A 9994-nucleotide genomic window follows, 5' to 3' on the forward strand; every position below is an offset into this window, starting at 1 on the left:
TTTTTTTTTTTTTTTGCGGTACGTGGGCCTCTCACTGTTGTGGCCTCTCCCGTTGCGGAGCACAGGCTCCAGACGTGCAGGCTCAGTGGCCATGGCTCACGGGCCCAGCCGCTCCATGGCATGTGGGATCTTCCCGGACCGGGGCACGAACCCGTGTCCCCTGCATCGGCAGGCGGACTCTCAACCACTGCGCCACCAGGGAAGCCCTCTCACTTTTTATTAAATTCCTTAGGCATGCCTCTCCTGGCAAAACAGTATGATTACAACATTACTACTTATGTATTTCAATTGTCCTCAAACACAACTGTTTACTACACAAAATGGCAACACTTAAATAATTAAGAACTCTTCATCACTTAGGAGAAAATGCTCTCTTATCGGACTTCTTTTGCACATTATAAAGAAATGCAACCGAGAGTTGCAAGTTAGTTATATCTATTCATAAGACAGGATCTAACCTTGAAAGTAGTAAAATGTAATTTTTAAAGTGTATTTCATAACTCAGTCTTGCCCATTAATTTAGGCTGACTTTTCCCTAATTGATACAAATTAATCAAGTCATACTTAATTCTTCCCATAGGTATGTACACACACACACACACACACACACACGCACGCACACACTAGCAAACAGATTTCATACAGATGTAATTGCAATAGTTTTCTATTTTTTAATCTTTCTTCTGGCAATATTGCTCCATCCATCCATTTAAAATATAATGAAAGTACACCAGCTCCTTTTAACTATGCAATGTTGATTGCATTCAATTAATTAAATAGAGAAAGAAAATGGTGCCCAATCACTTATTGAAATTATTGCTGAAGAGCTATATTTTTTTCTCTAGCTACCCCTAGAAATTCTTCCCAGAGGATGTAATACAAATTAGTCAGCTCCAAAGGGTTAATACAAGCACCATCAAGCCACTCCTTTACCTGGCAAATTATATCACTCTTCAGCATGTGTCACTTGCACAACTTTTCAGCTCTTTCCTTCCTAAGATAATAGGCCCGGAAGCTGGATGCTGCTGCGCTTCGGCACCTGTCATTTTGACATTTCATGCTTTCTTTAGAAAAGAGAAGTTGGTAGAATGTGAGAAAAGTGGAACTTTGACAGGTTGTCAGAATATCTTGCAGCACAAACCAGCCTGCCAGCCAGCCTGTTTTCTGGTATATTTCAAAGTCTCCTTGCAAACGAACTGCAGTTACTGACTGCAGAACTTCTTAAGTAGGAAGATTCTTTACTTTTTACAGATTGAAATTAAATAATTTCACTTGAAATTGGTTTAAATTTTAGGTGGCTTACTTACAGTTGCATATCAACTAAAATATAACTTGGACAAGCCAAAACTGATAAAAGTATCTTAACTGTTTCTTTTATTTGAATTTAATAGTCTTTGATTGAGGACGAGCATCTATAAGTCCAAAACAGTCCATGAAATGACCTTGAGCTTGCAACCAGTGAATAGTTAGTGTCTCGTTCAAACTAAAAGGGTCTGGCATGCAGGCACAAGCAAGGCAGCAGGGAAAAATAGGTCAGGAACTATGCCTTTAAAAATACTACCAACAAAAGGAATAAGAATGTAGGTTAGCTGTGATAAGCCATGGGAAATGGTCATGCAGACAAATGGTCTGTATAAAATATGTTAGTGAGGGCAAGATCTCCTATCAACTACACTTCAGTTGGGAATGTTTCCAGCTGCACAGACTGCCTCAGAAGGAAAAACAAATAGTGCAATATAGTAGAGTCAAATTATTGATGGGAAAAGTATTTTATTTCTTTTATCTGAACTTGATACCAAGAAAAGTAAAAAAGAATGAAGAAAATGTTATGTAACACTCCTAGAATTTCTGGTATCGTTATTTAGAGATAATTCTGACTTTCCTAACATCAATGTTTTCAGATCCCCCTCCTTATCACAAGATAGTAACTGTAAACCAGTATGTAGCTCACTCTCGTATAATTTGTATGTCTTTCTATGCATATCTTCTTTTTTTTCGGGGGGGCTGTGTTGGGTCTTCGTTGCTGTGCATGGGCTTTCTCTAGTTGCGGCGAGCAGGGGTTACTTTTTGTTTTGGTGCGTGGGCTTCTCATTGCGGTGGCTTCTCTTGTTGGGGAGCACTGGCTCTAGGCACACAGGCTTCAATAGTTGTGGCATGTGTGCTCAGTAGTTGTGGCACGTGGGCTTAGTTGCTCCGCGGCATGTGGGATATTCCTGGACCAGGGATCAATCCCATGTCCTCTGCATTGGTAGGTGGATTTCTAACCACTGTGCCACCAGTGAAGTCCCTCTATGTATATCTTTGAAACTACTTTTAAAAAGGAAAATTATTTGGGTTTTATTTAATTGAGACTTTATGGCATCTAGGGAATAAATGCCAACAGTTAATGTTCATCTAACTTCTTCAATAAACCTTACATCTGTGACTTTTTAATAATACACATTGCTAAAATCATTGTATTATATGTAATACAGTCTTCATCTATATGACATAGTGCACTCCTCTAGATGTTATATCCGCCTTTTCCATCTGACACAGGATTTAAAGATATGATAACCTGCCCCACATACACTGGCTTCTAAGGGAATTTTCCTGAAACACAATTGTTACTGTCCAAATGACTCTGTTTTATACTGTGTGACTCCCCTGACACATTCAAACATTGTTTAAAAAAAAAAAAAGGATGATTACTGGCAAAGGCTAGCCCCAAATCTCCTTGATAACAAACAAATAAACAAAACGGTTAGCTCCAACACAGCATTTACCAGGTAGAAATGGAACATAATCAATAAGAATGCCTTGAATTTGAGTGCGTCTGGTCTGGCAAACCAGCTCTCCATGTGAAAGATCAGTGATGGCATAGGAGGTAAGGTAATCAATGGTTAGCTAAATCAGGTGGCAGATAGAGGATATGTGCAAGGAAAAGCAGAGATGCCATGACAGAAAAAGGCTGCTCTCCAAGGTCCTGACAAGTTTTAAGTAATGTCCATTCTTATTATAAGCATTTCTCCTGAAGCAACTTGAGTGGACTTGTTCCTTAATACCAATAAACAACTGATTATAACAGACCTTTCTAAGCAAATGTGAGCTATCCATAAAAATCATTATCCCTTACATTTGAAGATTATATTTCTGAACATTCTACTGTTCACCTGATGGTAAAACATGATGCATTTGCCTAAGTCCTTTCAATCCTATTCATATATATTAACCTCTTACCTGGAGGACCTTGTTTTCTTTTTTATTTCCTTTTTTAACTTTTACATTAACTCTCTCTTTTGCAACTCAGCCTCTTTTTGTTGGTGGGCATGCACTCTTTTTTCTATCTTAGGATGATTCACTCCATCTCTTATATAGAGACCTTTACCAATTTTGTATGGTAAAAAAAAAAAAAAGCATATATTGTGTTGCTTGTTTGTTATTTTTTTAATGAGGAGTATATGTGTCAAAAAGTCCTAGGCTGTGATTCAGGGCACCCAGATTCTAGTTCTTTCTACAAATATGGGACCTGAAAAGTATCACTTCACTTTTTGATTGCTAGCTTTCTTATTTATAAAATTGCTAGTTTTCTTATCTATCAATAATATTACTGACTCATAGTTTGTTGTGAAGTTTAAATGGAATTTCATGCATAAAATTTCTTACCATGATATCTGAAAATTGGCTGATGTGTAATAACATGTGAGGAATTTAGACCTGAGAGACTTTGTTCAATCTTTGAGGTATATCCTCAGGAAATCTTATATTTTTCTTTATTCCTCCAATTTCTGAGCATAAACCATTTATATATATATATATATATATATATATTTATTTATTTATTTATTTATTGAGCACCAATAATTAATTACCAATTCATTAAACATATTTGTTTATTAATTCTCTCATTGAGTTTCTGTCCCTTGGAAAATGTTTATTTAATAGGTAATGACAGTTAACTTACATTAAGTACCCCTTATGTGCTATAAATTTCATTTTCAAATACTGCAAAAACCTGTGGAGGTCTCATCACTCTTATTTCACCACTAAGGAAACTGAGACAATGACTATTTAAGTAAAGGACCCAACTATGAGTAATTGGAAGAGTCAATGTTCAGATACTTGTGGATTTGATTTATGAGCCTGGACCTTTAACTACTAAGCTTCCTGCCCATTTGCTTCTCCACATTTTATCCTTCTCCCACTGTCCACATTGTGTCCCACTTTCCAAAGTTTTCTGTTTGTAATTCTAACAACCACAATCCTCTGTATTTTATTATTCGATGTTCGATATGTTTTAGTCATGACACCCTAAATAGACTGTGTAGAAATTCAGGAAGGAGGTCGTGGTTTAAATGTTTGTATACCTTTGGGAGTATACCAATAGCAAGGAGTATGGGTGGTGGAAACCTTCAATCTGTCGTAGGTCAGTCAGAGCATAGGTAACAATCTGGGCTTGCAACTGACTTCTAAAGTAGGAGTGTGTGTGTGTGTGTGTGTGTTTGTGTGTGTGTGTGAGTGTGTGTGTGTGCACGCGCGCATGCGCGGTCATGTGGGACTGAAATCTTAACCTATGGACACTATGTCTTGGTGGATAGTATCAGGATTGGGCTGAATTCTTAGGTACCAGCAGGCTGTCCAAGAATTGCTTGTTGGTATGGGGAAATTGTACCCCCTCGCCCCAGAACATCCCAGAAATTTGGATCCCAGAACACCTGCAAAATGCTTAATGTAGTGGTTTGCATTCACATGTGACCCATGAAGTTTCGCATGAATTACAGTAAAAAAAAAAATCACATGTTCTCTGTGGCGCTTTAAGAAAGCATCATCTTACTTAGTGATACACCTTTCATCTGTGTTTCATCATTACACAAAGTTTACTTGTTTCTGTTTCTCTATTTTTCTGGGAAAGGGAGCAGTGGTGAGAGATGATTTTATGCTACTTTTGAACATCCAGTTCAAAAGGGGTTCTTTTTTTGGAATAAACAAAATTCTTGTACCGGTGATTTTATGGTGTCTCAAGAGAGACCTTCCAAACAAAATTTTGTCTCAGAAAACCACAGTCCTCAAATCAGTCATAACCTTCTCAGGCCTCTCAGATGATTTTGTGCTATATTAAAATGATTATATTTGTCTCTCCACTCAAATTTGAATCTCTTCAGAGCTAGTTCTACATCCATATTATTATTTTTATTATTTTTGTAAATCCCTTGTTACAATGTTTGGTCCCATAGCAGGCACCCAATGAAATCTAATAGAATGAATGAATTATGTACTGGCCTTAAAGCCTGATTCAGGTTCTGTGTGACTCTCCGTGGCTTACTGAAAAAGACGATGAGATATTTGTGGATACTGGCCTCACTTCTTTCAAATCCTGTTGCATGAAACCCTGGTTTTACTTCTTCCTTATTTTCACTGTATCTCACCTTCTTCTCCCTTCGTCAGCTCTGTCAATTTTCCCTAGATGCCAGAGGACAGAAAGGACTTGTTCTATCCAAATCAATATTTCTCCAAGTCCTTTTGCTTCATGCTTGAACCTCCTCTTTTGAAATTCAGAAGTTAAGAATATGAATCCTCACTTCTTTGGACTCTGTCTGGTAAAGGTATCCACTTGACTAACTTCTTAGAGAGGAATGACTCACTAGGTAATAAGGAATAGTCAGGTGGAGGTGGGGACCTGAGGTATAAATATATATATATATATAACCATATATTACTATATTTATAATACTATTACTATTGAATGAATGAAAATTTTCTATAATTTTAACAATAAAAATGCATAGTGTACTGTTAAAAGATTTATTGATAAAAGGTCTTAAATCATTAGCTCTTATAGCTAAATAAGTGACCAAGACTTCAGTGTTGAATCCCCATCTGAGACCTACCAGATTCATTGCAGAGTCTGATCATCTGCAAAAGGAAAAAAATAAAAGGTACAGCAGTCTAGTGAATGTGTCTGGGTTCCCTGCCCTTCATTCAATCCCAATGTCCTCTTCCACGTCTCTCAGTAACTTCAGCTGGGTTATCTTCAGGGCAGGGAGACCTCAGTGATGGAACTTCCCCTGGCATAAGAGCATGACTACAGACCTCCTGTAGGAAAGATCAAGCTACCTTTCACCTACAAAATGTGTTTGTTCCAGTCTGAGAAGGCTGGAGTCTCTGTGTTGGGGACATCATTAAAAAGCACAGATAAGCTAGAGTCCACTTTGGAGGTCCTCATAGTAAAGTCAAAACAGTTTTTTTGTTAATAAAACTCATTTCATTCTGAAGGATTCCAAAGAGCCAGGGAAACTGTCTGGATTTTGCAACAGTAAAATATTGATAACTGAAATCGTTCGCTCTACCACATTACGGAAAGGAGGAAATTTAGGTCAAGGACACAGGGGTGGCCCCTGATCTTCTACAGTGCTATGTAGTCTTTAATGTTCACACAGAATTTGCTTTTTAAGGCATTATCTGAAAGATGCACACATTCTAAATTGTGCAACACTCAATTTATCTACCTTGGAAGGATGAATGGTCGAGTGAGTCCTGCTGAGATCTGAGTCTCTGCGCCCAGGGATTGGAAATGTTTGAACCAGCTGCTTAGCCCAATAAGCCAACTTTCCACCCTCCTACAGGACAGCCTCTCTGCAGAGGAGTTCAGCTTCACCAGTCATTTCCCCTTCCACCCTTACATTTTCCAGAAACTAAACAGTAGTCAAAGGAAAAAGGTAAACAAAGCTACCTCCTCAGAATTTTCTGTGAATCAGAGTGCGATTCAATTTTTGTGCTCTTTGTGGAAACATGACAAAGACCATGGAAGGCAGTTCAAGAATAATTTAATGCCTCTGATTCAATTTCTAGATGAAGGACAGAGGCTCAGGATGTTCATCTCTCAATGCCCAAATACAGTTCTCATTGATTCTACCTCAGAAGTGTACACAAATGTATCTGCTCTTCTCCATCTCAACTGCCACCAGCATCATGCAAGCCATGGGTGTCTCCAGTGAACTAAACTTCCTAAACAGATTGTATCACCCCTCTTTTTTTAAACATTGTGATGTTTTTTATTTATTTAGACTAAAACACAAATTCCTTTACACAGCTTCCAAAGTCCTATATGTCCTGGCCTCAGACTGTTTTTCTGACCTGATCTTCTACTGCTCCTTCCACTCATACTTGAGGCACCACCACTTTCTTCTATTCCTCAGACACAGCAAGCTCATCCCCACTGCGGAGCCCAGGCACTAGCTATTCGTTCTGCCTCCAAAACTCCCAACCCCACATTCAATGACTGGCTCTTTTTTTGTCAGCATTTTCAAGCTCAAGTCTTACCTTCTCCAAGGACCTTTACCTCACAATCCTACCTAATATTGTCTCCTCCCCTCCCCTGTTACTTTTATCCCACAATCTTGTTGTTTTCCTAGTACTATGTATACTCTCTGGGATTATTTTGTTTGCTTTGTTAATATAGTTTCACCCACCAAAAATTAATTTTCATATAAAGAGGAACCCTACCTCTCTTGTTCACTGCAGTATCCGTAGTGCACAGGACAATTCCTGGAACCTAGTAAGGTTCAAACATTTATTGAAGAGAGGCAAAAAGAATAGAAAGAAGGATTAAGAGTCAGTCTTTGCTGTATAGTAAGTTCTGCTGCATAAAAATTACAATGCATCAGGTAATTTTTCATGATAAATTGTTTAGTGAAGAAAAGGGGTTGAAAAACAATTTGTATGGTAACAGGGCTTTGGACATTTATTTGTGTGCATGCATGGATGCATGCAAAAACATGTTTTCTAAAAAGTGTAGGAAATACGCTGAAAGAAAATATATGTCAACATTTTGACCTCAGTCTGGAATATTTTCTGTTCCTGTATTGTCTTAATTCTCAAGACAGTAAACATATCTTACTTCTGTCTTAAAAAGTTATCTTAAGTCTGTATGCCTCCTGCTTTACTCGAAACTGTTGCAAACACAGAAACTCAACTCATATTGGCTTAAATAAATCAAAGTTTTTACTAGATTGTGCAACTGTTTTGCCAAAAGGCCAAGGGTGCCACAGCCCTTTTACTCCATTTGGTCTCATACCTTGTATTTCAGCAAAACTTTCTCCAAAAGAAATGGAGAACATGACTGCTAAAAGCCTCCAGATTCATATTGTCAACTGGAAATTAAAATCGAAATTAAAGTTGACATTAAATTTAAAATTGAGAGGCAAAAGGAAGTGTCTTCTCCACTAGCTTCAACAACAATACTAATCTGAGGAAATGGCCCTGGTGGGGCAGGCCTGGATATCCATCTCTGAACAAATCATTGGACCTTTGCCAGGGCTGCATGCCCATCCCTAGGTAGGCATGGGAGCCACAGTGCATAACCAGAAAATGTAAAAAAAAAAAAAACAACAAACAGTAGCCATCAAACCCTTTTCACCACTAATTTAAACTACCTCTGCAACTTTAAAAATATATTTTGTGGAATCTTCTGTTTAAATTTCAGGGCAAAAAAGAAACACAATACAAAACTGAAGTGATAATAAAGGTTAGGAGGAAAAAATAAAATACTTGAATGAGATATCTTGTTAGAAGGAATACAAGAATTATCCATCACCTAAAAGGACGACGATTAGAAAAGGAGACTGAATTGATTGGAAGAGAAGTTGTCATTCTATATATATGATCCAAGTAATTTTGTGCAAATGTTTTCTCCAAAGACTATGCCTGTTGAAAATGAGGGAAAAAATGGTAATTGGTTAAGCACTTGGGGAGATTCATAATTCCCCCAGAGAATCTGACAGTACAGCTGAGACATTCAGTCACAATCAAAGCCTTGGTGTTGTATCCTCAGACTTTCTAAAACCTGGACATGGAAATTAGACACTGAGATGTAAGGAGTGTGGTGGAGTTGAAAGGAAATTGGATGGGGAATAAGGAGATTGGTTTCTTCTTGACTGCTGCTCTGTTAGTTGAGTGACCTTGGAAAAGTCAATTAAATTTTCAACATGTAGAGTTCTCATTTGAATGGAAATAGTTAATGAAATTTTAATTTATAATTTAGGAATGCAACATAGTGTTCAGCTGGCACACAGTTAGTGCTCAATATACCTTTTTTCCTGAACCAAAATGATTTTGGTGAACATTTTCACTTCATGATATGTAAGGAAATTCTTTTTTCTCTTTTATGTATTCTTGAGATCCTACCATTTCCCTTTTAATGCTATATTTGCTTAATAAGTTATCAGTTTTGCTGGGTGAAATGCAGAGCTGACCATGTAAAAATAAAAAGTACCTTCAGAGTGAGCCTGTAGGGTCTAGGAGACACATATGGATCTGTATTCAGGCTGAAACCCAGACGTGTTCAAGATTGGAGTTGGTATAGAATATTAAGGACGAAACTGGGAATGAGAGGATCTATACAGAGTTTGTTTGAATGCTAATAAATCGTGAAATCACTGCTTCCTGGCTACTGGGATTTGCTGCATAAGAAGCCAGCAATTCAACAAAGAACGGGGTTCCCTACAGAACTCCCATTTCTGACTCTAACAAATACACTCTAGGAGGAAAAAGGCAGAGTAGGTGTTAGGAAAGAAAATTGAGGAGATTTCAGAAATGGGAGGGATCCTTTGTTCCAGAATCTTACATATGTATAATTGTTATTTTAATATTAATCAAGCCTTGGTGGCAGAATTGTGATGGCTTTTTGAACGGGACTCCTATCCACACAGCTGGTTGTTGAGTTAATTTACTTCTTTTAAGGGTCCCCTTGTGCTCTTTTGATATTGTTTTCTGTGTGCAGTCTCCCTCCTGCATCTTGAGCTAAGTCAATCTACCTGTCTGAATTTAATGTACTCTGACATGGGCCTGTTCAGAAGGGGAGATACTGCACTGACACTGGAAACAAGATCCACATGAGACAGTACCTTTCATTGCTTTCCCCCTGCCAGGAGGCTGTGGGAAAACCTCCCCAGAAAGAACTGATGAAGAGGGAAAGCACACGGGCCACCTGGGCTGTATGTAAGGAGAAGCTGAATCC

The sequence above is a fragment of the Physeter macrocephalus genome, chromosome 8 (genome assembly GCF_002837175.3).
Source record: "Physeter macrocephalus isolate SW-GA chromosome 8, ASM283717v5, whole genome shotgun sequence".
Classification (NCBI taxonomy): domain Eukaryota; kingdom Metazoa; phylum Chordata; class Mammalia; order Artiodactyla; family Physeteridae; genus Physeter; species Physeter macrocephalus.